The sequence below is a fragment of the Lepisosteus platostomus genome, unplaced genomic scaffold (genome assembly GCF_059453375.1).
Source record: "Lepisosteus platostomus isolate fLepPlt1 unplaced genomic scaffold, fLepPlt1.hap1 Scaffold_60_H1, whole genome shotgun sequence".
NCBI classification, from domain to species: Eukaryota; Metazoa; Chordata; class Actinopteri; order Semionotiformes; family Lepisosteidae; genus Lepisosteus; species Lepisosteus platostomus.
In genome coordinates, this window is record NW_028291676.1 from 150181 (window position 1) to 176450 (window position 26270).

The 26270-nt window shown below is 43.3% G+C and overlaps 6 non-coding genes across 6 annotated transcripts; 3 read left to right on the top strand and 3 right to left on the bottom strand.

Annotated features, from left to right (window-relative positions):
* Positions 1-5019: 5019 nt before the first annotated feature.
* Positions 5020-5093, bottom strand: trnak-cuu (transfer RNA lysine (anticodon CUU)). Its single transcript has one exon. It is a non-coding gene; the product is annotated as a tRNA-Lys (tRNA).
* Positions 5094-5472: 379 nt separating this feature from the next.
* On the top strand, positions 5473-5554 carry trnas-gcu (transfer RNA serine (anticodon GCU)). The gene has a single exon. It is a non-coding gene; the product is annotated as a tRNA-Ser (tRNA).
* A 2785-nt stretch (positions 5555-8339) lies between these two features.
* On the top strand, positions 8340-8421 carry trnas-cga (transfer RNA serine (anticodon CGA)). Its single transcript has one exon. It is a non-coding gene; the product is annotated as a tRNA-Ser (tRNA).
* An 8807-nt stretch (positions 8422-17228) lies between these two features.
* Positions 17229-17301, bottom strand: trnaq-uug (transfer RNA glutamine (anticodon UUG)). The gene has a single exon. It is a non-coding gene; the product is annotated as a tRNA-Gln (tRNA).
* Positions 17302-19959: 2658 nt separating this feature from the next.
* On the top strand, positions 19960-20033 carry trnan-guu (transfer RNA asparagine (anticodon GUU)). Its single transcript has one exon. It is a non-coding gene; the product is annotated as a tRNA-Asn (tRNA).
* Positions 20034-21978: 1945 nt separating this feature from the next.
* On the bottom strand, positions 21979-22120 carry LOC148632602 (U4 spliceosomal RNA). Its single transcript, XR_015934260.1, has one exon. It is a non-coding gene; the product is annotated as a U4 spliceosomal RNA (small nuclear RNA).
* Positions 22121-26270: the final 4150 nt, after the last annotated feature.

The following is a 26270-nucleotide window of genomic DNA, read 5'->3' on the forward strand; positions in this document are numbered from 1 at the left end:
CTTTGTTTACGCTCAGTGCTTGATTTTGGGAACTTCAGGACGAGTGGGAATTTTCTCCTATCTGTCAATTCTGTTTTGTTTTGGAGACTCTTGGCTGCCTATGTTGTACAGTGCAGCGTGAAGGAAACATTTTCCAAAACTGTGTCAGCTCAAAAGTTGTAAGAAAACCTCTCCAGCTGCTTTAACTCTCTTCATTTTTGTCATTTAACGTGACACTCGATGTATAACTGGAGCCTCACATATGCAAATGGTGAGGCTCCAGTTCGACACCCAGTTCAACACCACTTTACAGTAAATGACAAAAGCATGGCAGACTGTGCCGGACCGGCAGATTACTTCCGCTTATTTTTACCATATTAAACAATGGAAATCCAACCACTTGCATTTGTGACACTTGATTTTGGCTGCACCTAAGACACTCTTAAATCTTCAAACACATTTCTCTTCTCCCGCAACACTCTTGTCTGTCGGCGCTATGTGGCAGCGTTGCATGACAACCCCTCTCACAACGGAAAGGAACCTAACAGCTTTGGTAAGAGAGGAGAAAAGGACCTGGCCCGTACGCGGCTCAAACCCGCAACCTTGGCGTTACTAGCACCACCATCTAACCAACTGAGCTAACCGGCCTCACAACAGTGGTCCTCTCTGTGCTGCAAAAAATCAAACTCAGGGAATTTCTTTTGTCCTTTGAATAGAAAGCCGTGTAATTCAGTGTACGGGCTTTCTCGTGCAGTTTCATGGTTCTTGTAACCCAAATCCTACACTGGCCTGAAGTGCCCCCCCATTTCACAGCATTTTTCAGCTGATTTAAAATGTACCTAAAGGAGAAGCATTATTGAAGACCATCAATTACCAAGAGCTTTTGTCAAAGGTTTTGGTGGTCATTTTTAATGACCACAGAGCACTATGACCTCGGTTTTACATCTCATCCAAAAGACAGCGCCCTTTTACAACACAGCTTCTCCGTCACTATATTGGGACATTGGGACCCGTACAGACCTCAGAGTGAGCGCCCATTAACACCACTTCCAGCTGGAAGCTTTGTTTTTCCCTGTAGCTCACCCTCATCCGGGTACTGACCTGGCTCACACCTGCTTAGCTTCAGTGGGTTTTCAGTTGCGAGTTGCAAAAGTTGGGATGCAAGTGTAGCGGCAATGCTTGTTAATAAGACAGAATTAAGCGTTGGTATGCTGTCCTAAATGAAGCCCCATCTCACCCCCCATCTCTGTGGTGCAGCCACAGAGAAAGTATTCATGCAGACTGATTTAAGTTGTTTTCTTTTGATAAGGAACAGCTCCCAGACAGGGATGCACTTAGCTAAGCCTGGCTATCATGATCAATGGTCATCCATTGGCGCCTATCTGTCTAGGGAGTGCCGAATGGACATCTGGACTGCATTCTTAAGTGTCAAGAGTAAGTGACTTATATCTCACCTTGACCAACCAATCAGGGACTGGCAGGGCGTGGTAATACCACGTGGGTCTCCAATGCCCGCCAAACTCTCAACCAATCAGCACACATCTGTGTCTTGGTCGAAAAGGGAGCGCAAGCTCAGATTGGGGCTCTCCTTGGCCATTTTCGCGCATCCTCAGAGACAATCACGTGACAACTGCTGTTGTCTGCATAGGGACTTGGACTTTGTTCTAAGCGCGAGGCCAAGCATCCCGTACGTACTCAGAATTCTACTAACGTAAATGCTCCGTTTGATCAACGGCAGCCTACAGTTGGACCCTCGTCGACAACCTGAATAGCTTATTCAGAAGCTGCGCTGGACCGGGAACGAACCAGTTTCTTCCCAGGCAAAAGAGTGACTTGTGAGGACTCGCGGTCACACTCTGTGCATAGAGACTTTCTACTAGCCAGCCGGACTGCTGGTAGATCCCCTTGGAGCAACGACTGCCCTGCGCGCCGCAGTCAGATTCCTCCGCCCGTCCTACTCCGAGCTGCACCTTGACTGGTTGGCCGGTAGCCAGAGGACGCCGACACAACGCCCATTGGACAACCGCTGGAACAGAGGCTGCAACAGAGCTTGTCAGCTGGTTTGGTGTTCGTGCCGGGAAATTCCAAATCCATACACAGTGGATAAGTTAACCCCATGTTCTACATTGCGTCTCGAGAATTCAATTGTACCTCAACACAAGTTGTTATCAATTTAATTCATGAGTAATGTATTTACTTCCGAGTTTAGAGTAACAATGGGTAATAACACTGATTAGCGATTTGGTAACCGAACGATATATATTGACATATATTCTCTGTTGTGTATCTCTTTGTGTTTGCATCTCTTCGAGATTATATATCTTGTATATTGATAACCCTCACAGTAAGGTCTGCCGCTCGTATCCAGGCAGACTAGTATATGTTTGGTGCACAATTTATATTAATAAATGTATCTCGTGTATTGAACCCGTGTGTGTGCGTTGTTAGTTGTTCTGGCGATTGATTTTCTAAAAGCCCCAAGGAACAACCTCGTGATTACTGCTACAATTAATAATTGTCTCAGTAAACCCATCAAACCACTACATTTAATGGCGTCCCTGGGTGGGCGAGTTTAGAATGAAATGAGACTCAATCGCACAGAATAACTGATGTTGCTGTGAGTTCAAGTTCAGCACAGCACCGCGGCTTTTATACGCGAATACCGGGTGTGCTGATAACTGCGTAAAGAAATCCCCCTGTTTTCTAGCGTTTAGTGTAACGTGTGCTGATTGGAAATCCATCTGCTCGGGTGTTTAGATTCCATACTGTATTTTGGTAAAAGGAAAAAAAGTAATACTCTTAAAGTTTCTCTGACGTAATGACAATGGCTGCTAAAATGTCTGAAGTGGAGTCGCTTATAAGTACTATTTCTAGCGACGACAATCCTGGTTACTGGAGCGGTATCGAAAAGTTGAACTTTGATGATATTGAGAAGCTGCAAGTAGATTTAGTAGCTAAGGTAGCGAACCAGCTTAACACAGGAGGGTCTGTGAACGCAGTTCAGGTCCTATCTAGTTTCGCCTTAAATCTAGCTAAACAGCTGGAACTGTCTTTGTCCCAGCTGACAAAGTTTCAAACGCTTCAGGGAAAGCTAGAAAGATATAAGGCGGAGCGAGTTGAGTTGTTGGATATAATCAGAGAAAAGAGAGTGAAAAGTGAGGAAAGTGAAGACAGACTCAGGGAAGTTTTAGGTAAATTAGATGACCTGTCTGCTAGAGAAACTGCGGCTGAGGTAGCTAGGAGAGACCTAGAAGCGAGCTTGAAAGAAAAAGAAAAAGAAATTGAGAGTTTAAATGAGCTCAGCCAGGAAAGGCAAAAGGAGTTAGATGCTGCCGTACTGGAAGCAAAACAGGCTAGATCCCACTTGCATGCCAGCCCACCTAGCAGCCCGGAGCGCTCACCCAGGAGGTTACTCCCGGCCAGGGTCTGTGGTCGGATCGGCATGGGGGAGATCACTGAGTCCTGCGCGAGACGCAAGGGCGATTCAATTCAGGCATAGACCCCCTGCTCCTGATCACGGCCGTCTCCCTGCCCGCAGAGAAACCGTAAAAATTAACCTCCACTCCCTGAGGCAGTTAGCCAAAGATGTAGAAAGGTTTGACCCGACAGTGTCAGGGAATAATGTGGAGACCTACATTGATGAGCTGAGATATACTTTGCAGTTTATGCCCGAAGCGTCCGAACAGGAAAAGGCTATGTTAGTAAGGAAAACTACCAGCCGAGCGGTCCACGAGTGGATGTCTAGACAAGGACCTGAGGTCTGTAATAGCTTTGAGGAGCTGTAATAGCTTTGAGGAGAATTTTCGGCTTTTATAGATCCCATATCTGCCGTGGCCACAGCGCACCATATTAAGCACGAAAAAGCTGAAGCCCCTCGCGACTATTACCCCTATTATATAATATTTTACTATTATATAACTAGTAAAATATTACCCCCGGTCCATTCTCTTCCAAAAGTGAGAAACACCTGTTTTCTACATTTTGTCTGTTTTAAAACCATATCTCTTTAAACCAAACCAAGAGTTTGTCTTTTGCACTGATATTCTGATTCATTTCAATTTCAAAGAAAAAAAAAACATTATCTTCCAAAGCATCATAAAATTGTCCATTCTTCCAGACTCTACTTCTCTCTTGTAGTAGTACAGCAGACCTTTCCAGGTGAGCAGATCACAGAGTCCGAAATATGCTTCCTCCATCAAGCAAAGTACCTGAATATGACTCGGTCTTCATAAAAGCGCCCCTGTAATAAAGAAATTAAATCCAAAATCAAGAGGGCAGTTGCCTACTGAAGTTCAAGAAGTCATCAATTTTAACCTAGCAACACATTAAAGGCTGCATCTATACAAGTACGATTCTAGAAATACTCACCAGATTACGTTTTAAGAAAGAACTGCGCCTCAGGATCCGCCGAGATCTTAACTCGGATGGCAGGATTCAGAGTCCGGAGTGCGGACTGATGGCGCACGGAGGGTCCACATACTGTGGATCCCTCAGTTTTCTTCCGCGTGTTTAAACCGCCAGCGTGTGGCTCTCTTGTCCCCGTGACCTCATTGCTCTGCTCTCGCCTCTGTGCAGCCGAGCCCGACTCATGGTAACGTGGAAAAAAATATGCCCTCAACGTGGGATTTACTCTGGATCGAGGATAGATGTCACCTTTTTATCGTTGAACAGGATGTATGTGATGTGGCGACTAGGTTCAATTTTGTATCCTTTTAAAAGATTAAGGACTGGGGTGAGCGTGATTTATCACCCTTTCAGCTAAGAACCCGACGTGAGCACCGTTTAAGCTGCATAGACTCGGTCGTTTAACTCTTTTACATTAGCAGGGTTAAGGTTAAAGAAAAAAAACATTGCTGACTTCTTTTTTTTGCCAGCCGCTAGCGCTGATTAACAATGTTTGTATTTCATGTTTTGCAAGTTCCATCCATTTTAAGAAAAACAAGTCGTTCAAGACAGGAAATGAATACTTGCATTTAATTAAGTTTAGCCGTAGGCAGTTGTCTGTAAGGACCAGTTCTGTTCGAGAAGACAGAACAAAGAAGGCACCACTGGGATTCGGACCCAGGATCTCCTGTTTAAGAGACAAGCGCTTTAACCAACTAAGCCACGGCGCCCCGGGAGTGTTGTCCTTTTGCAGCCACTTGGACACACCACTCAGACACATCTGCATTCGTTGTGTGCTCCGCCTGCTCGCTGAGCAAGTTGCCACCTTTACATACAATAGCAACATCGACACCAAGAGAAAGGATGACAAATGGCTTTTATCTGGAACTTTTCATGTCCAAGGAGCTCAATGTGCTTTCTGTGTACAACAGGGCCACTGAACTCCACACTGGCCACTGAACCACAGCAGTGGCTTGCTGGCTTGACATCTCCCAAGGAAAATGTTGAAATCGCATGTGGAACAGGAAAAGGACCCTCGAGTACGAGGGAAAAAAAAGAAAAAGATCATCTGGAGCGCGCCAACCCATGTCTGGACAGCCCAGTTTCATTGACGAGGTGGCCGAGTGGTTAAGGCGATGGATTGCTAATCCATTGTGCTCTGTACGCATGGGTTCGAATCCCATCCTCGGCGCTCTCTATGTCTGACACGTGTGCCTGTTAGATGTTGGCCCTCCTTCTGTTTGCTCCAGTACTAGAGCCGTACATTTTCTAGCGGTGGCTGAACATGGTATAGTAGGCTAACGTCGGTATCGAGCAGTGGCAGTAACAGTATTTACGTGCCGCTGCTGCCAAGTGGCTCTGGATTGAGACCGCATTTTCACTTACTTGCAGCACAAACGGAGAAAGCGATTTTTGACAGTCTCTCGAGAGACTGCGCTAGGTGTTTAGGGATAGACTTTGTCAGTTCCCCCTGGGATGATGGCCTCTCAAATAGTTTGTGATTCCTCTAGACGTTTATACAGTAGAAGCCTGCTTCGTGGCTTAAATCCAAGCTAAGGAAACGAGTTAGAGGTCTGATGCAGAACTGCACTGTATGTGTGAGGAAAGCTGCCCCCTTCTGTTCCTTGTCGACCGAACAGAGGACTGTAAAGGATACCGCCAAGAAACTTTAGGATGCTGGTTGGAATCCAGCTCCAAAGAAGCCCCTTTGGGTGTTATGTCATCAAAAAGTAAGAACAGAGAATCTCCCTTTGATCAAAAGCGCAACAGAACTGTTTTCCGTGGAGCAGGTTTCAGACCCGTAGACCTGTTTTATTTGTAGGGCAGGGCGCATTCCCAAACGCGAATCTCCTGTTTTAGAAATGCTTTGGGCGGCGTGAAGTGAAAATAAGAAGTGGGCTCCAGATGCACATGGAAGCAATCAAGTGTTTCATCCGAGCTGTTTCAAAGACTGCTCAACAGCTTTCCTTTCACAGAGGCCCAATGATTGATGATGGGGGTGCACCCTTCAATGCGCCTTACGACTCTAGGGAGTGATTGAGACAATTGTGTGTTCATTTCCCTCTATTCCCCGTGTTGCAGTGGTAGGATGACGTAAATTCCTGCTTCGACACGTAACGGCATTATAATCAAGTGCAGGAGCTGAGGGCTTTTGTTTTGTTTCGTTTTCCATGGCGTTCATAAGCGCGCAAAACAAGGACAATTCCTGCGTCTAACACGAATGTAAATGCTTTTGAAAGTGCAGTGTGGTGCAGCTTGTAAAATCCTTGTCCACATTTGTGGTTTGTTGATGTTTTTTTTCTGTCTTCCAAAGTTGCATTTTGACATCCGGACGGTGAGACTTTATCATTTGAACGTGAAGCCAGCCTTAAACCCTCTGAGGCGTGTCTGTCTGCCGGCATGTATCTTGTGAAAGGTATTTTTTTTTTAACGGAGAGCGACTTTAAAAAGGTTTCCGCAGACACCTCGCACTCCAGAGGAGGAATGCGGCGGCGGCGAGCTCACTGTAGTTGTGGCCGAGTAGTTAAGGCGATGGACTTGAAATCCATTGAGGACTCCCCGCTCAGGTTCGAATCCTGCTGACTAGGGCGTCTGCTGCACGTCGCCTTGTGCCTGTGTGGCAAAGGCGAAGTGCCGCTTCTCCTTTCCTGGTACTATAAAAATGCTACATCGCTTGGTCCTGCTTCCATGGAAAGCAGTTCTTCAGGTAATTCTACTCTCTTACCAAAGCTGTTAGGTTCCTTTCCGTGGTGAGATGGGTTGTCATGCAACGCTGCCACATAGTGCCGACAGACAAGTGTGTTGTGGGAGAAGAGAAAAGTGTTAGAAGATTTAAGAGTTTCTTAGGTGGAGCCAAAATCAAGTGTCACAAATGCAAGTGGGAAGATTTCCAATGTTTAATATGGTCAAAATAAGCGGAAGTTATCTGCTGGTCCGGCACAGTTTGCCATGCTTTTGTCATATACTGTAAAGTGGTGTCGAACTGGGTGTCGAACTGGAGCCGCACCATTTGCATATGTGAGGCTCCAGTTATACATCGAGTGTCACATTAAATGACAAAAATGAAGAGAGTTAAAGCAGCTGGAGAGGTTTTCTTACAACTTTTGAGCTGACACAGTTTTGGAAAATGTTTCCTTCACGCTGCACTGTACAACATAGGCAGCCAAGAGTCTCCAAAACAAAACAGAATGGACAGATAGGAGAAAATTCCCACTCGTCCTGAAGTTCCCAAAATCCAGCACTGAGCGTAAACAAAGTGTCTAAGTAGCGTGGTAATGCTAACCCTAACCCTAGCTGGAGTTTGAGCAATCCAGCACTGAGCGTAAAAAGATGAGTCAAAGTTACGTCTAATCGGATTAGTTTCCTTAGAGCTGGTTCAGAGTTTGCTCAAGAGTTTACCTTTCACAGATGCGCAAAGAAGAACGTTGGGGGTGCACGCTTCAAGGCGCCTTACAACTGTAGGGAGTGATTCGAGACGATTCGTGGCGTGTGCTCGTTCCCATGTACCGTACGCCCCGGGGTGCAGTGCTAGGATGACGTACAATACCACTTGGGCACGTAACGGCGTTATGTGCAGGGTTTTCGTTTGTTTGTTTTGTTTTGCTCTGCTTTGCTTTGTTTTGCTTTCCATCGCGTTGGTAAGAGCGTAAATAAAAATGCGATTCCTGCGTCTACCACTAATGTAAGAGCTATTTCAAGTGCGACGTGGTGCGGCTTTTCAAATGCTTGTGGGCATTTCTCTGTTGTTGATTCTTTTTTTGTGTGTAACAAAGTGGCATTTTCATGTCCGGACGGGGAGACTTTATCATTCCGACATGAAGCCAGCCTTAAACCCTCTGAGGCGTGCCTGTCTGCCGGCACGTATTTTGTCAAAGGTATTATTTTTTTTTAACGGAGAGCAACTTTGAAAAGGTTTCCGCAGCCACGTCGCACTCCGTGTTAGATTAAAGGAGGAATGCGGCGATGGTGAACTCGCTGTAGTCGTGGCCGAGTGGTTAAGGCGATGGACTCGAAATCTGTTGGGGACTCCCCATGCAGGCTCAAATCTTGCCGACTACGGCGTCTGCCGCACGTCTCCTTGTGCCTGCGCGGCAAAGGTGAAGTGCCGCTTCTCCTTCCCTGGTACTATAAAAACACTAAATCGCTTGGCCCCGCTGCCATGGAAATGAGTTCTTCAGATAACCACACATCTTGCGTTCGCACCTCTGGTGTTCTACTTATGCCTTTGAAAACCTAATGAATAAAACTGAAAGAACCGACACAATATGTAGGTGCTCGTAAAGCATGCATTAAAGAACTGTTAACAGCAAGGGTTTCAGTGGGTTAACTGAGGAGAAGGCGTGATCGCTAATTGTTGACTTTTTATTTGGTGTTAGAAACACTCTTACTGTGCATGACGTGCAACAAATTTAGCCACAGAAATTGCATCACGCTTTCATGTATGCTATTGCAGACACCAACGTTGCCTAGATAGAAAACTGAAATAGCCGTGGGTTTGCTTGCTGGTCTGAAGGATCTCTCTTCGAATCTCTATCATTTGTCAATGGAAGTAAAAGGTGCTGCAATCTGATACGTTCAGAATCAAACCCGCAGCTGTTGTTCGACTTTATTTCTTGACTAATTACAACTGAGTGTCGCATGAGCAGTTACGTAAACTTGTCTGATATATTTGAACACAAATGCCGTTCTTCAATTAAAACTAACAGTACATTGTCAGGGACATTCAGTTCTATACAAAAAAGAGACAGACAAGAGAACATTTAGTTTATAATAGACAGAAAGAGGTTCGAATCCTGCCGACTACGTTGTCCACCTCCTGTCGTTGTGTTTCGGCGCAAGCAAAGAAGCGCCCCTGTTCGGTGTTCCTGGTGGTTTTAAAATGCCAAATTGCTTGTACCCGCTCCCTTGCAAATAAGTTCTTCAGCGTCCGCGAATGGCATTTTACAGCTGGAAGCAGATGTCGACGCTTTTTGCACAGAGCACCAAAAAAGCGTCTTTTTTGAAGGCCCGGGTTCTGAGCATTGGTGGTTCAGTGGTAGAATTCTTGCCTGCCACGCGGGAGGCTCGGCTTGGATTCCCGGCCAATGCAGTGGCTTTTGCAGCTAGCTGCTCCATCACTTGCATCCCCTTGCAACTCGCAACTGAAAACCCACTGAAGCTAAGCAGGTGTGAGCCAGGTCAGTACCTGGATGAGGGTGAGCTACAGGGAAAAACAAAGCTTCCAGCTGGAAGCGGTGTTAATGGTGCCGGCGGCGGGGCGCTCACCCTGAGGTCTGTGCGGGTCCCAATGCCCCAGCATAGTGACGGAGACGCTGTGTTGTAAAAGGGCGCTGTCTTTTGGATGAGATGTAAAACCGAGGTCACATCGCTCTGTGGTCATTAAAAATGACCACCAAAACCTTTGACAAAAGCTCTTGGTAATTGATGGTCTTCAATAATGCTTCTCCTTTAGGTACATTTTAAATCAGCTGAAAAATTCTGTGAAATGGGGGGCACTTCAGGCCAGTGTAGGATTTGGGTTACAAGAACCATGAAACTGCATGAGAAAGCCCGTACACTGAATTACACGGCTTTCTATTCAAAGGAGGGCAAAAGAAATTCCCTGAGTTCGATTTTTTGCAGCACAGAGAGAACCACTGTCGTGAGGCCGGTTAGCTCAGTTGGTTAGAGCATGGTGCTAATAACGCCAAAGTCACGGGTTTGTGCCCCTTACTGGCCAGGTCCTTTTCTCCTCTCTTACCAAAGCTGTTAGGTTCCTTTCCGTGGTGAGAGGGGTTGTCATGCAACGCTGCCACATAGTGCCGACAGACAATTAAATGACAAAAATGAAGAGAGTTAAAGCAGCTGGAGAGGTTCTCTTACAACTTTTGAGCTGACACAGTTTTGGAAAATGTTTCCTTCACGCTGCAGTGTACCATATAGGCAGCCAAGAGTCTCCAAAACAAAACAGAATTGACAGTCATATAATGTCCATTAACCCCGGTTTTAAACGCAGCATCATGTCTGCCATCATAAGAATATGAGTCCAATATTTTAGAATATAGTCAGAATGACTTCTAACCTTAGCTGTGGTGTCTTTAATCCCTATTGCTCAATGCATGGTGTACGTACTGCATACATGTGTCTTGAGAATGAGGAATGGGCCCCTGAGACAGTCATTTGCCTGTTTCACAAATGATCGTATTTTACTAGAGATTCTGTTTGGGATTCAGATGTGCATTCGGACAGCAATCCCTTTCAAGAAATGATATGTTCTGGATGAGGTCAAAGGTGCTAGAACACTGTATTTAGGATGTGTTTGCAGTGATTGTGTGTCTCCTGCTTCAACGCAGTGATATATAGATGTGCTCCTGTAATTTATTGGTACATGCCCAGGGCAGTAAGTAGTCTGAGGATTTATTTCCAGACGGCATAGAGCAGTGAAGCACGTCTACTTAAATTATTACATTATACACAATTTGAGTTCATTTTAAAAAGTAAAAGGTAATGAAAGGAATGCATTTTCATAAGAAAGATAATACCGATATGCATGTGATAATCTTCCTTATATCATGTAGTGCGTCATTTGGACACTTTGTGGGCTTGAAATACAAAGAAAATCATGTTCTATGGTACAAGATAAATACAAAACTTAATCATTTATTTTAATTAGATTTGTTTATAAAGCATAAGCAATCATTTATTACATTAATATATGTGAAAATGACATTTTAGCACCATAATATTACATACAGTTCTCTAGCTTCAACACAGTGATATATATATATATATGCTCAGTGATTTATTAGTACATGCCCAGGGCAATAATCAGAATTAGTATTTATTTCCATACGGGCTACAGGTAGTGTTGTGAAATACTTCAACACACTGGATCGCAGATTTAGACCCCCTGCACTCTTACTCCTTAAAAACCAAAGAAATGAAGATATGTAGCAATCACGTTGTAACAGGGGTGACAGTGACTTAATGCTTATACTAGTGGACTTCTGGTACCTTTAGGGTACGGTGTTCCCTGAAGGGCTCTCAAACCCCGCATTTCAGATGCCTAGCTGTATTGCTGATGTGTTGCACCTCAGAATCACTTTTAAACCTTACCTTTGGTATCTTTAATCCCTATTGCTCAACGCATGGTGAAAGTATTGCATAAATGTGTCTGAAAATGAGCAATGGGCACCTGATAGACTCATTTGCCTGTTTCACAAATGATCATATTTGACTAGAGATTCTGTTTGGGATTCAGTTGTGCATTCTGACAGCAATCTCTTTCAAAAAATGATTTTACCTTATCGCGGCTTTGCCCTTCTTGCCTTTTTGGACAATATCTCCATCTTGTGGTCGTTGTTGGTAATGTCTAGACAATATCTCCATCTTGTGGTTGTTGTTGGTAATGTTTTCTTATGCCCTTTTTTATTTCAATTCTCTATTAGTTGATTCTAGAATCTCTACAATAGAGATTTTGCAAGGCACTTTCCCTTGCAAAAGAGCTCGCTGTATCACCTGCAAGTACACAGCCACCACCACACTCATTCAAGGCCCCTCAGGACAATTCCGGATCACCCAGACAGCATCTTGTACCTCCAGCAACCTTATTTACTGTATCTCTTGCAGTAAATGCCCAGCCATCTACATTGGGGAAACAGGAAGGAGACTCGGAGACCGCTTCAGAGAACACGTCAGGGCTGTGAAGATTAAAGATCTCTCCAAGCCCATTGTTTCTCATTTCACCTCTGACGGCCACGACCACTCTAATCTCTCCGTCTGTGTTCTCAAAGACGGTTTTCCGAACTCATACATCAGAAAGACCACCGAAACTAAAATTATTCTGCAACTAGGATCACACATTCTCCCTTCCCTTAACGACAGATTACTGTTCTTTTAAATTTTCTCCATTCATTGGAAGTTTCATTTCACACCTCTCTGCACCCATTCTGACTTCACACCTCTTGATTGGCCTCTCTTTCTGTCCCCTGCTCCCGCCTCTCACTCCTCCTCCCTCTCAACCTTTGTTCTCCCGCTACTTTACCTTTGCCTACTGCCCTGTCTCTCTCACACCTGAAGAAGGCTCCACGGCCGAAACGTTGTGTTCTCTTTCTTCTTTTTTTCAGCATGGAATAAACCTATTACTTGTTCCTTTGCTCTCTACAATAGAGTTGAAAACATCAGTTTTATAGCAGACAATATGACATTATTTATAGTCCAATTAGAAATTTATTACCCTGTTTTTAACATAATAACAAATTAAAACTAAGTTTGGAACACCAGGGAACATAAAAAATGATTTTTAGGAAAACCATGAGGTTCTCTGTGTCCGATGCCTGCAAGGGGAGAAAGCTAGAATCCTTTGATTTTTCCAAATTTGAAAATAAACATCATATAACAACAGCTTTCATTCCTAGGAGTGAAAAACAACCATTTTGAAGACATATTAGTTTCTAAAACACTACAATAAAGTTAAAAACATCCATTTTATATTACATTATTTTTTGTGAAATAATTAAATTGGCTTATTTCTCTCGCATTAAATTGGCTACAAATGCAAGAATTCAACCAGATATTCTTGTAAAATGTATAATGTTGCATTGCAGTTAGTTAATGTAGTTAGTCCATAGTCAGCAATCTAAACTTTATTGTTAAGCTTTAATGATTGATGTTGTACCAGTAACCTTTAGAAATACTATAGTACTTCACAAATGCTTTGTGTGTTTGGAAATCTTTTGAGTAAAAGCCTTATAAAAATAGGTTTAGTTTTTACAGGACATCACAAAGAAATAGGATGGTATAATTCTTATAATTGCTTAGTGATTGTATTTGGAAGATTATGCACTAAACAGACTTCAGGAATGCCAGTGGATCATTGTGCTATTTGGAATTATTCCAAAAATCAAGTGACCTCTTTGCTGTAGTATTTTTAGTATTATTTATTTAGTATTAATAAAGAATAGATTTATTAAAGTCGTGCGATGTGCAAGCGGGATATGTAAAATAATTTAAAATAAAGTTTTTTATTATTGTTATAGAGAAACATGATCAGATTTTCCCTGGTTAAGAAAAAAGACGATTAAAATCTGTAATCTTTCCACTTGTATGTCATCAGACATTAATGAGTACAACCCCCCTCTCTGCCGGAGTGCTGGCTGTGACGAATTAAACCAATTTCACAGGTGTTTTCAAAGTAGGAAGTACAGTGTTAACTAGTAGATGGCCTCCTCAATGAAATCGCTTCAACATGCTAATGCGTTGGTGTAACAGTCCGGGCGTGGCAAGCTTCCAATGTCAACTCGACTTGATTGGAAGACAATGAACGTATTTTAGCCCTAAATGAATTAATAGCAAACATGGTTTACATAAAATACATTTTTCCAAGAAAGTTTATAATAATACAATCTATAGTTGAAATCTGAGCCTAAATATAAAGAAAAAAGCATTTTCAGAGAGCAATCACGATGTGTTTATGTAGAAAAAGCGATTAGGTTTATGAGCAATCTAATTACCTATTCGCTTAAAACGCGATATAAAATAAAGTTTATTTAAAGATGAATGATAAGTGTCGCAGTTTTAATAATTTTCATAGTAGGGCTTGGACAGATTCCAAGTGCATTTTTGCAATTTACGTTGCATTGTCCAATGTGATGTTGTAATACAGTTTAGAATACAGTAAGTCTAAACTGTATCAGCTTTATTTATGGGTTGCAATTTAGAAAAAGTCAAAAACCGCACTCAAAATCCAATTTAGAGCTTTCTGGCAAGAGGAGACACCCAAATTATAATGTAACATGCCACTGTTTGTGCATGAACAAAGTTATACTGCAATTTTCCTTAGATACGCGATTAAAAAAAATAATTTTTTTGAATCCCCGGCCAAACACATTCCATAAGAATCAGCGCTTTTATACAGTATATCGCCTTTAAACACGCGTTTACGATTTAAATCAAAACTCGATTCAAATCAATATAAATGTTTATTTTGTAACGCATAGGTGACTATTCATTGTTATTAAAAAGACGTAAATTCGATCATGTTGTGATATTTAGAAATATAAATTTGTTTTGATGCGAGTGAGGTTTTATTTAATCTCTGACCAAGGGAAATGTTTCATTTTTTCAAAGAAATGTTTGTTAAAAATTAAAGTCATAGTTCCATGAGATTCAACCACAGACCATGTGACATAGGAGTCAGGAACCTAACCCACAGCACCACCAGCGCAGTCACATGCTGAGGGCTGAAAAAGCACTACAGAAACATTATCGACTATAAAATAATGTAATTAGGCACAGAAGAAGTTTACAGCACAGTACAATAATAAATGCTGACCATGACTTTAGAAGCATAAATTACCTTACACTCAATTTAAACACAAGCTGTCTTTAGCCCTCTAAGCTGGTTCATACAGAAATGTAGAGAACCAGGCTCAGAACACACAGCTTCATTAGCGAATACATATGCAGAACAACTAGAGAAGATGTTTTACAGAGGATGGATTTTTAGAAACATCCCATCAGTGACATCACTGAAGTCAACTCCTAGGTAACTGTCGTGTGGATAGTTTCACAAGAATCAGACAAAGGTTTAAGCATCGCTTATTTTAGATAAAACTGCAAAAAAACAACAACAACCCATAATGTACTTCTTTGCGGCTCTGTTTGCCCAAATCATATATTCACAACGTGAAATTAGAAAATAGTATTACGTAACCAAAAACCGCAATATGGAAACAGAACCTGTGTAATTGTTGACAGATGATGTACTCGTAACATTTTTACAAGACGAACTACAACATTTAAAAAATGACTTGTATGTACTTGATATCTCTAATCAATCCACTGCACTGCATTAAAACAAAACGAAAACTAAAACGCCCTGGGCATACCGTTTCGCGCTTCTTATCAGTTGCTCAAAAGCAATTTGACCGTATGAAATGCATAATATAAACCTAGAAACATATACGTGAGGAGTATTTACGTAGTATCGGTGTCAAGACATACCTCTCAAATACTGTAAATCAAGTTAAAAATATCTCAAGACCGATTCTGGTCATAATGAAACCATGTTTCGTGTATGTTTTCTTTAAAGTACCGAGACCAGCCATATACTGTATGTTTATGTTCCAAAATTAATATCGTTTATGGCCTTCACACGCGTTGCAGTATGCTCCTATTCTTTTTATGCTCAGGCACAAGATTTCCCTTCAGTGGTAAAATTCCATATAAATATTCAATACTTAAACGGGCACAGTTAAGACATTAAATATACATATACATATACAAACTGTATACAGTACAGTTTGCATACGGTAATATGTTTATGTTCCTAAATCAATCTCTTTTATGAGCATGTGAAAGGCATGGTGAATCGATTCTCAAAAATTACTGTACTTTGCATGATTGGAAAAAAATGTGTGATTGCGAAATGCTGTGGTGTTACTTTTACAAAGAAGGTCAGTGAAAAAAATAATGTGGACCAGGGCAATACTTTGAGTTTACAGCTTGTCCAAGGTCATTTATTATTAATACTATTAGTAATATCTTCATTAAAGACTTTGATGGCTACAGCTCAAACATGAGAAGTTGAGCTTTATTAGCTCCACCTTGCGGAAATTCCGGATACTATTATTTTGCTAGCGGTATTTACCGGTAACTCGCGGTATTTACCGGTAACTCGCGGTAGACTGCGTACAGCGTACCGGAAAATAATGCAGTATCGCCCGCGCATTTTGAATGGCTGCATCTGTAGCAATCATATTGTAGCAGACACTCATTTGCCTGTTTCACAAATGATCATATTTTACTAGAGATTCTGTTTGGTATACGGATGTGCATTCTGACAGCAATCTCTTACAAAAAATGATTTTACCTTATCGCGGCTTTGCCCTTCTTGCCTCTTTGGACAATATCTCCATCTTGTGGTCGTTGTTGGTAATGTCTAGACAATATCTCCATCTTGTGGTCGTTGTTGGTAATGTCTTCTTATAGATAGATACTTCATTGATCCCGTGAGGGAAATTGCAGTGCAACAGCAGCTTAACACACACAACACAGCCACAGTGTAACGAATTATATAATAATAGTACAATACTGTATATATACTGTATATATATATATGAAACAGAAATAGAAACAGAAACAGGAATCGCTTACTCACCTGGAGAATCTCTGTAGGAATATATAGCATTTATCAATGGAAATAAAAGCTGCTTTAATACAGTGCATGTTCAAACTCAAACCCTCAGCTGCTGTTCTTGTTTGTTTTGGGACAAATTGCAACTGAGCATCGCATGAGCCGTTACGTACCCTTATCTGTTAGGGAATTTCAAGGGAGGAGTTAGGTCAGAATGGGTAGGCTGCAAAACAACAAGTAAAGATTTATTCCAAGATGAAACGTTGTGGCGGTTTTCTTATCTTTTCAGCATGGACTAAACTTTTACGTGTTCCTTATATGCTATATATGTATATATTAGCACCAATGTCGTTCTTAAAAACTAACATGAAATTGTCAGGGACATTCAGCTATATACAAAGACGAGACAGACAAAGTAATAATTCTGTATTAACGTGGCCTACATATTGACGCAATGATCGAACTAACTGACATGTTCTGATTCAGATCCCCTGCAGTTCATGCCAATTAGAACAATAGCAATGCTGAGTCCTCCCCACCCTACTGAGCACAAATTCAGCTGCTCTCCAGTTCTGTTCTGCATGTTTTTTCATTGCAATTGAGCTCGGAGCTGGAGATGATCTCCATACAGTTCTGTGTTAACTAGCCCGCACTTGCGTGCTAATTTACGGGTTGTGGCAGATGGTTTTCTATAGTTCATATACATGACGGCAACCTGTTACCGAGGAACCTGAGAGGTTTAAAAGCCTCACGAGCCAGGCAGGACTCGAACCTACAATCTTCTGATCCAAAGTCAGACGCGTTATCCATTACGCCACTGGCCCATAAAACATGCTCTACACTGCTACTAGTAGTACACTTCCCCATCTAAATTTTCACAGCAAGAAACTTGTGTTTCCTACTATTTTTATCAGGTTTAAAATATCATCTCCTTAAAACAGAAAAAGTGTTGATGTGTCGTGCTGAAATTCCGATTGATTTTGAATTCAAAGAAAAAAGGTTTTCTTCCAAAACACCATGAAATTGTCACATCTTGCAGACAATAGGTGTATTCCATGTTGAAAAGAGAAGAAAGAAAACCATGGAGCCTTTAACAGGTGTGAGGCTTCTTCAGGTGTGAGAAGACCTCACAGTCGAAACGCTGTGGTTCCGTTCTTCTCTTTTCAGTGTAGTGATTCATAGCCGTTCAGGGACGCCAAATATGTAAGAAAACCGGTTCAGGGACGCCAAATATGTGATCATAGTGGCTCTCTGAAGGCACCAGTTCTGTAGGGTTTGGGCATTTACTGAGACAATTATTAATTGTAGCAGTAAATCACAAAGTTGATTCTTTTGATGGCTTTAGAGTCCAACCATGCGACATAACTCAAACAACGCACACACACAGGTACTAATACACGAGGATACATTTATTAATACATAGAATATGCATATAAAACTAACAGATCTTATCGAGAGGGTTATCAGAATACAAAAGGTATATATTCAGTCAGTTACGAAGTGTTACACATATCAAGAGGACATACGTTCAGTATATCATTCATTAAGACCGTTTCGTAAATGAACTTAGTTATAACTTCTACATTAGATACTCAAACAAGTACATAACTCTTAGGAATTAAATTGATATCAACTGGTTGGGATAACAATTGAATTCTCGAGCTGTAATGCATTGAAGTTAAATACTCATCCAATCTTTGGGGATTCAGATCTCCTGCGGGCACAAAGAAACAGTTGCAGGCTGTTGCTGTCCAATCCGCGCTCTCTGGCTCGGTGCCAGGCTGTGCTGTGCGGCTTGCGACGGTGCGCTGCTGATGCTCACTGACCGGCTAGTTAGTGTTGGCTTTAACTAGCAAAGTTTGTGCACAGGAGAAAAGATGACTGTGGGTCCCAGCAAGTCAGGAAGAGGACCGGTTCGTTCCTAATGAAGAGCTAGTTCTGAATAGTGATTCAGCTTTCCACAGTTCCGACCTGTTCACGAGGCCTGCTGCTGGTTACTCTCTGGCAACCTCCACTCTAGACTCTTAGAACAAAGGAAAGTTCTGGCACTCAGACACACTGGCCGTTCCGTGGTTGTCCGGGCTGAGTCTCAGGATGGTCAGGAGGCGCGCTGCGAGGATGTCCTGCCCTTGGGAGCCTTCTGCTCCTGGGCCGTCCTGCCCTGGAATTCTCCTTTGAATTCCCTTTAGAACAGTCCACAGAATCCTCTCCAGAATCCCTTCTGAATCTTGTTGAATCTCACTGAATCTCTCAGGCTCTCTGTGTTGCCTGTTTTTACCTGGAGGAACTTCAGCTCATTGATTGGCTGAAAGTTCCATGGGCATCAGAGTCCCACGTGGGTTACTCGGCCCTACCAGTCCCTGATTGGTTGATCAAGGTGAGATATGAGTCACTTACTCCTGACACTTAGTAATGCAGTCCAGATGTCCAACTGGCACTCCCTAGACAGATAGGCGCCAATGGATGACCATTGATCATGATAGCCAGGCTTAGCTAAGTGCATCCCCCTTTGGGATCTGTCCTAGGACCTTAAATCACCCTGGGAATAGTCTCTCTGTGGCTGCACCACAGAGATGAACAGAGAAATGGGGCCTCATTTGGGAAGCTCGGAAACACTTAATTCTGCCTTATTAATAAGCCTCGCCGCTACATCAGCATGCAATAAACCTATTACTTGTTCCTTTGCAGCCGAGGCATGCTGACGTAGCTACCCAGCTGAACATCTTGCAGACTCTACAGTACTTCTCTCCTGTAGAAGTAAAGCAGGGTTTGCTGGGTGAGCTTTTGCTCCGGTAAATTAGGTCACGTGTCATGTTAAATCACTTCTTCTAAACACAACATTTGCTGGTGCTAGCTTTCCCCATGAAAAGAGACATTTCCCTTACAGTACATGACATATCGTTTTTATTCTATCAATAAGTATAGAAATTAAACAAAAGAAAAAATGGTGTCGCCAAAGAATGCACAGCTCTGTCGCCTTGGGGAGGTGTCAAGGGCATTGAGCTCCTTGGACATGAAAAGTGCCCGATAAATGCCATTTCTCATCATTTCTCTTGGCGTCAGTTCTGCTATTAAATGGGACGGAGGCAACGGGCTCAGAGAGCAGGTTAAGTGCACACCGAACGCAGATGTGTCCAAGTGTCTGTAAAAGCGCGGTGCTCCGCTGGCGCTGTTCCCTAGTGGCTTAAAGTGCCCGCCTAGTAAGCAGGCGATCCTGGGTCTGAATACCAGCGGTGCCTCTCTCTGTGTCTTGTTGTGCCGAATGTATCATTTCAGACAAACATGTACAGCTTGGTTCAGTTTAATGCAAGAATTCATTTCCTTTCTGGAATAACTTGTTTTTGAAGAAATTCATACAGCTTGTGAAAGATGAAATCCATTTCTTGGTTGTCAGTGGAAAAAGATTGCCGGCTGCAAGAAGCGCAAGTGATTGTTTTCTTTGACCATAAACCTGCAAATGTAGGGAGCACAAGTGGCCGTCAGTCTCTGTGGCGCAATCGGTTAGCGCGTTCGGCTGTTAACCGAAAGGTTGGTGGTTCAAGCCCACCCAGGGACGCATGTCTCAGTTTTTCCAATGTAAACATCATCACCGCTAAAGATGGCGCAGAAGGCTCCACAGTCGAAACGTTGTGCTTCTTTTCTTCTCTTTTCAGCATGGAGTAAACCTTTGCTTGATCCTTTGCAGCCTAAGCATGCTGACGCAGCTACCTTTCTCTTAACGCGCCTCAATCATTATTCACCAAAACGATCAGCAGAATAAGTCGCCTTTGTGGTGATGTCACTCCTCTGCTTCACAAATGTCCTTAGTGACGGGCCATTTCTTTCTGCCATTTTTCCGGAGCGGTTATTGATTGCTCCATCATTTCCCTCTTACTTTCCATCACTAGATTGAAAAAAAAAACAGAAACAGGCTGACAGGACGACAATCAAATTGCAAAAACTCATCAAAGCACTCGATAGAGTATTTGAATCCACAAGTAGCTACGAGCAACTTTGTCCTGGCTTGCATGAAAGTCGGAAAATGTCAAAAAGAAAAAGATGGTGGCTTTTTCATATTCGTTCTTTTATTTTTAGTTCGTTGGCTCTTCTGTCCATTGTCCTCCTGCCTGGCTCTTGACCTGTGACTGTCTGAACGCACACAGTAAAATTTCATGTGGGGGATTTGTCCTGAGCCTCTGTGAAAGACCCACCCACCCCTATAAATAACTGCTCTAGAAACACATGAATGCAAAACTAAACCACAGCTTAAAGAGGAGCTTGTCATGACCGCCAGGCAGTTAAGACCAACTCATAAGCGATCTAATCAGCACCAGCAGTGGGTGATTATTAACAAACGCCGCCGCACGAGTTTACCCACCTGCACACACTCCACCGTGCGGTACGCAGTGCTATTTTTACCATCTTTACCTGCTTCCCGCTGCTCGGTATTGAGTCTGCTCCTTGAGAGCTCTACCTGGCGTTTTTCCATTACCTCGTTTATTCTGGATATTGGACTCCCCTTCTGCCTTTTCGACTTTGGACCTCGCCTCTCACCTCGGACTGTTTGCCACCAGTGTTCTCCCTGGATTACGACTTACCTTACGCCTCTTGACCACGAAACAAAGCAAAGCAGAGCAAAACAAAACGAACAAACGAAAACCCTCACGTCCCGCACTTGCATATAACGCCGTTACGTGCCCAAGCGGTATTGTATGTCATCCTAGCACTGCACCCCGGGGCGTACGGTATATGGGAACGAGCACACGCCACGAATCGTCTCGAATCACTCCCTACAGCTGTAAGGAGCTTTGAAGCGTGCACCCCCAACATTCTTCTTTGCGCATCTGTGAAAGGTAAACTCTTGAGCAAACTCTGAACCAGCTCTAAGGAAACTAATCCGATTAGACGTTACTTTGACTCATCCTTTAAGGGACCCTTGTTAATTGGAGAAATCAATGATTTCGAATGAATTCTGTATGCGTTAAAAGACAGCTATACACAGAAAACATGCAGGACACTGCTCATGATGTTTCCCGAGCCGAAACACAGTGCGTTTTTCCAAGCCATTTGACAAAGCCCGCCCACTGAAAACTGCAGCAGATCTTGTAAAGGCGTTCAACTTTGTAACTACTGCACGCACAGGAAGCAGAATAAATTCCTCTTTTCAAACTGTCAAAGGTTTGCTGCAGGACGTCGCACAATCTCTTTTGAACGGGGACAAACGATTTCTTATGGGGCGCAGTAAGTACAGACGTTTATAAAGCTCCACTCATGCCGACGATGCAGCATGAAGAAGCGCAACCTAACGTTTGACAGACAAAAGCCGGGCGCCGCTACAAGCAATATGAAATCAAACTGACAGCACACGGCGTTTCGCGCTGACTCAAAAGTGATCTCGACAGACGCTGTTCTCTGCATAACGCTGAAAGAGCTAAAGAGCGTTTCTGTTGAAACGTAACAAGCTCGTTTCTTTCTATCATGATGTCACCATGACAAAATCTGTCTTTAAACACCTTGCTCAGTCTCTGACGAGACTGTCAAAAATTGCTTTCGCCGATTGTATTGCAAACCGGCGGAAGGGGGGTATTGGGAAAAGTTTTCAACTAGTAATAATCGCGCCTCGGCTAAACCTCACAGGCTACGATACTGCCACCGCGCAAAGCTGACGGTTGCCAGGCAACCGCGGGGATCCTACGGAAATCGTTATCAATCGTCTCATGGCATGTCGTTGCTGTAACGCTTCATATTTGTCGTCTTCTTCTTCTAGCTTGAGGTTTTGAAGAATTTCATGACAGACATTCCGTCGGAAACAAAGGGCGTTGTGAGAAAACCGTTGCTTATTATCAGCAGCAGGAATACAACCCTTTAAATACAAGATGACAGAACAATGACGAAGGGCATGCCGGGAGGAACTCATGCACTACAGAGGAAAGGGGGCGGGCACGTACAGTTCACATTCAAGCCACAAGTACTCTTCTCGGATGTTGCATAAACAAATCCTAACGTCCTGAAAGCATTGCAGCATGTTTGTGTCCCACTTCCCGTGGTTGCAGGACAACTGACACAAACGGACAAACACAATCTGTGGCGTTTAGCGTGACATAGTCTTGCAGGCATCGTGCTGTCTCACTGCAATACTATACCGCTGGAGGAAACAGCCCGGGTTCGATGAGCCTTGGAATGTGACTAGGAAAGTGAAGCCTTTTGAAAGAGGTAAAACACTGCTCAAAGGAACTGAGGGAGAATCTTACAGGGGATTCTGAGCGGTGTCTAAATAAATAAATTCTTCAGTGTCCGCGGATGGCATTTTGCAGCTGGAAACAGATGTCGACGCTTTTTGAACAGAGCACCAAAAAAGCGTCTTTTTTGAAGGTACAGGTATTGAGCATTGGTGGTTCAGTGGAAGAATTCTTGCCTGCCAAGTAAGAGGCTCGGGTTCGATTCCTGGCCAATGCAGTGGCTTTTGCATGCTCACCACTATACCACCAACACACGCCCACAGGATCCCAGCAGGACACCACCAGAGAATGCTCACGATTTCGGAAGCTGTCTCCGGGACGTTCTGATTCCACACATCCTGAATAAATCATGATATTGTTAGTTGCTGTAGCTAGACGTTCAAATGAGTTTCATGGCCAGATGGACTGTTTCCTCCAGCGGTATAGTATTGCAGTGAGACAGCACGATGCCTGCAAGACTATGTCACGCTAAACGCCACAGATTGTGTTTGTCCAAATTTGAACTTTCACAAAAGCATGCTAGCAGACAAATGCGCCTCAGAGGACTTAAGGCTGGCTTCAAGTTGGAATGATAAAGTCTCCCCGTCCGGTTAGGAAAAGGGAACTTTGTTAGACAGAAAGAAGGAAGTAACAATAACGGAGAATTGTGTGCAAGGATTTTAGAAGCTGCGCAGCCCTGCAGTTTCAATAGCCCTTTTATTCGTGTTAGATGCTGGAATTGCCTTTTTTTGACGCTCTTACGAATGCGATGTCAACGAAAACAGAACAAAGCACAAAAAAACCCTCAAGTCCTGCAGTTGGATAGAATGCCGTTACACGTCCAAGCCGTATTTGACTTCATCCTACCATTGCAACACGGGGCGTATATGGAAACGAACACACGCTACGAATTGTCTCTAATCAGTCCCTACAGTTGGAAGGCGCCTGGAAGCATGCACCCCCATCATTAATCTTTGCACATCTGTGCAAGGTAAACTCTGAAGCAGTCTTTGAAACGGCTCAAAGGAAACACGTGATTGATTCCATGTGCATCTGGGGTTCATATCTTATTTACATTTAATTCAAGGGAAAGGCTTGGGTCAGTTTCAGACGGCCTCCAACAGCGAGATTCAAGCGCCCCACCTTCAGCCCAATCTGCGCCACCAGAACGCCAACGGCTCCTCTGCGCTCCGGGGTGCGGTTGTGACCCCGTAACCTAAAGTGTTGGTGGCAGACAAATGGAGACTAACAGGTGACGTCCTAGGACATGACTACATTGTGACACTCGGTGGGGATGGTGACCATTGCTTGGAAAAGAGTGCGAGGCCCCTTTAGAAAAACATTTTGTTAACAGGCATTCTGCCTCAGCCTAAACACCTATAGCTTGAAAAGCGCATGCTATAAGACAGGCACCTCTGCAAGACCTTAAGAGTCTCTTAAACTAGTGATAGTAAGGTGTTCCCAATGGGCGATGTTCGGCTTTCAAATCATCTCTCCTTGGAAGCGCCGAGATGCAGCTGTTTAAGGCTTAAAGCAGCTGACTGTTTCACTACCTAGCTGATCACTGTCAGTCAGGGAGCTCAGAGGTGAAAAGCCTGTCTGAGAGACAATTCGCCGTCGATCAGTTCAATATGTTCCGTACCAGCTCGGCGCACCTGAGATCATCTTGGTAGCCGTGTAGCTCAGATGAGTGAGAGCGTGTGTGTGTGTACCACCGTGATTGGATGCCGGTCCTTCTCAGGTCACAGTAAACCTTCTGCTGCCTAACTTCCCTTATTTTTGGGGATCCCTTTGAAATAGCAAAGGAAAAAAAAACTGGCTCTTCATCAGCGTGATCAACCTCACCCAGTGTGGCGCAGTGGCCTAATGGCTAAGGCACTGGCACTCTAAGCCAGGGATTGTGGGTTCGAGTCCCATCTGGGGTGCTCCTGTCCCCTTTTGAGAGTACAAATCTCCTTGCAATTTGCGAAGCTGCAACCCCACCTTACTCAGTGAGCGTCTCTGCTTTTCTCTCACATACAGTTGGAAGAAAAACTTTTGTAAACAGCCCTTCGGAATGATGTGGATTTCTGCATGAATGGCTCCTAACATGTGATCTTATCTTTATCTAAGTCATAATAATCAATAAAGAGAGTCTGATTTAACAAACAACACACGCCCAACATTTGACATTGCTGTTTTAACAAATGTTTTAAACAATCAAGGTCATTGATGGAAAAAGTACGTGAACCCTTATATTAAGGAGCTAGTGGAACCTCCTTTATTGACAAAAACCTCAACCCCCACTTTCTGTAGCGGCTGGTCAGACCTGAGCAGCGGTTAGGAGGTATTTTGGCCTATTCCTCTATGCAAAACTGTTTCAGTTCATGTATATTTTTGGGATGTCTTGCGCTGAACGGCCTGCTTCAGATCATGCCACAGCACTTCAATGGGATTGGGGTCAGGACTCTTACTTGGCCATCCCAAAATACGGAATTTCTTCTGTTTCAGCCACTCTTTTGTTGATGTACTCCTTTATTTTTGTCATGCTGCATGACCCAGCGTCTTTCGAGTTTTAGATCACAGGCAGACACCCTGACATTCTGCTGTAGAATTTCCTGATACATCTTGGAATTCATCGGTCCCTCGATGATTGCAAGCCGTACAGCCTCCGCCATGCTTCCCAGGTGGGATGAGGTTTTGGAGTTGGTATGCAGTGTTTTGTTATCTCCAAACATAACGCTGTGCACATTTACCAACAAGTTCAACTTTTGTCACGTCTGTCCACAGAACATTGTTCCAGGAGTTGCTGTGGAACATCCATGTGGTCTTTAGCAAACTTGAGAGGGGCAGTGGTGGTTTTTTTGTTGGGGAGAGCAGTGGTTTCCTCCGTGGTGACCTCGGATGATCACCACTCCTGTTCAGATTTCTTCTTATGGTGGACTCATGAACACAGACGTAAGACAAAGTCAACCACCTGTTCGCTAGATCCCATCCCCACTCAGCTAGTCAAAGATTCCCTCGAAGGACTGGCAGGACCTATAATTAGTATGATGAATGCATCGCTTGCGTCAGGCATTGTACCTGATCAATTTAAGGTAGCAGTTGTTAGACCGCTCCTTAAGAAGTCAAATTTGGATCCACAAGTTCTTAACAACTACAGGCCTGTCTCAAAGGTCCCATTTCAATCTAAAAGTCTTGAGAGAATAGTTGTTGCCCAACGTCAATCGTATCTGGATTCAAATAATATAATTGAGAAATTTTAGTCTGGTTTCTGAAACTGCATTATCGAGAGTCGTAAATGATATTCTCTTAGCTACTGATGCGGGGAATGCAACAGTGCTTGTGCTTCTAGATCTTAGAGCTGCCTTTGACACGGTTGACCTCTCTGTTTTGTTACACAGGCTTGAGTTTGAGGTTGGCTTATCTGGAACCGTCCTTCAGTGGTTTACTTCACATTTTACTCATCGTTTTCATTATGTTCAAATATCTTCATCAACGTCACCAGTTCAATTTGGGGTACCAGACGGATCAGTGCCGGGACCAATATTGCTCTCTCTCTCTACATGCTGCTGCTAGGTAGGATAATACGAAAAAATAATATGAACTTTCATTCA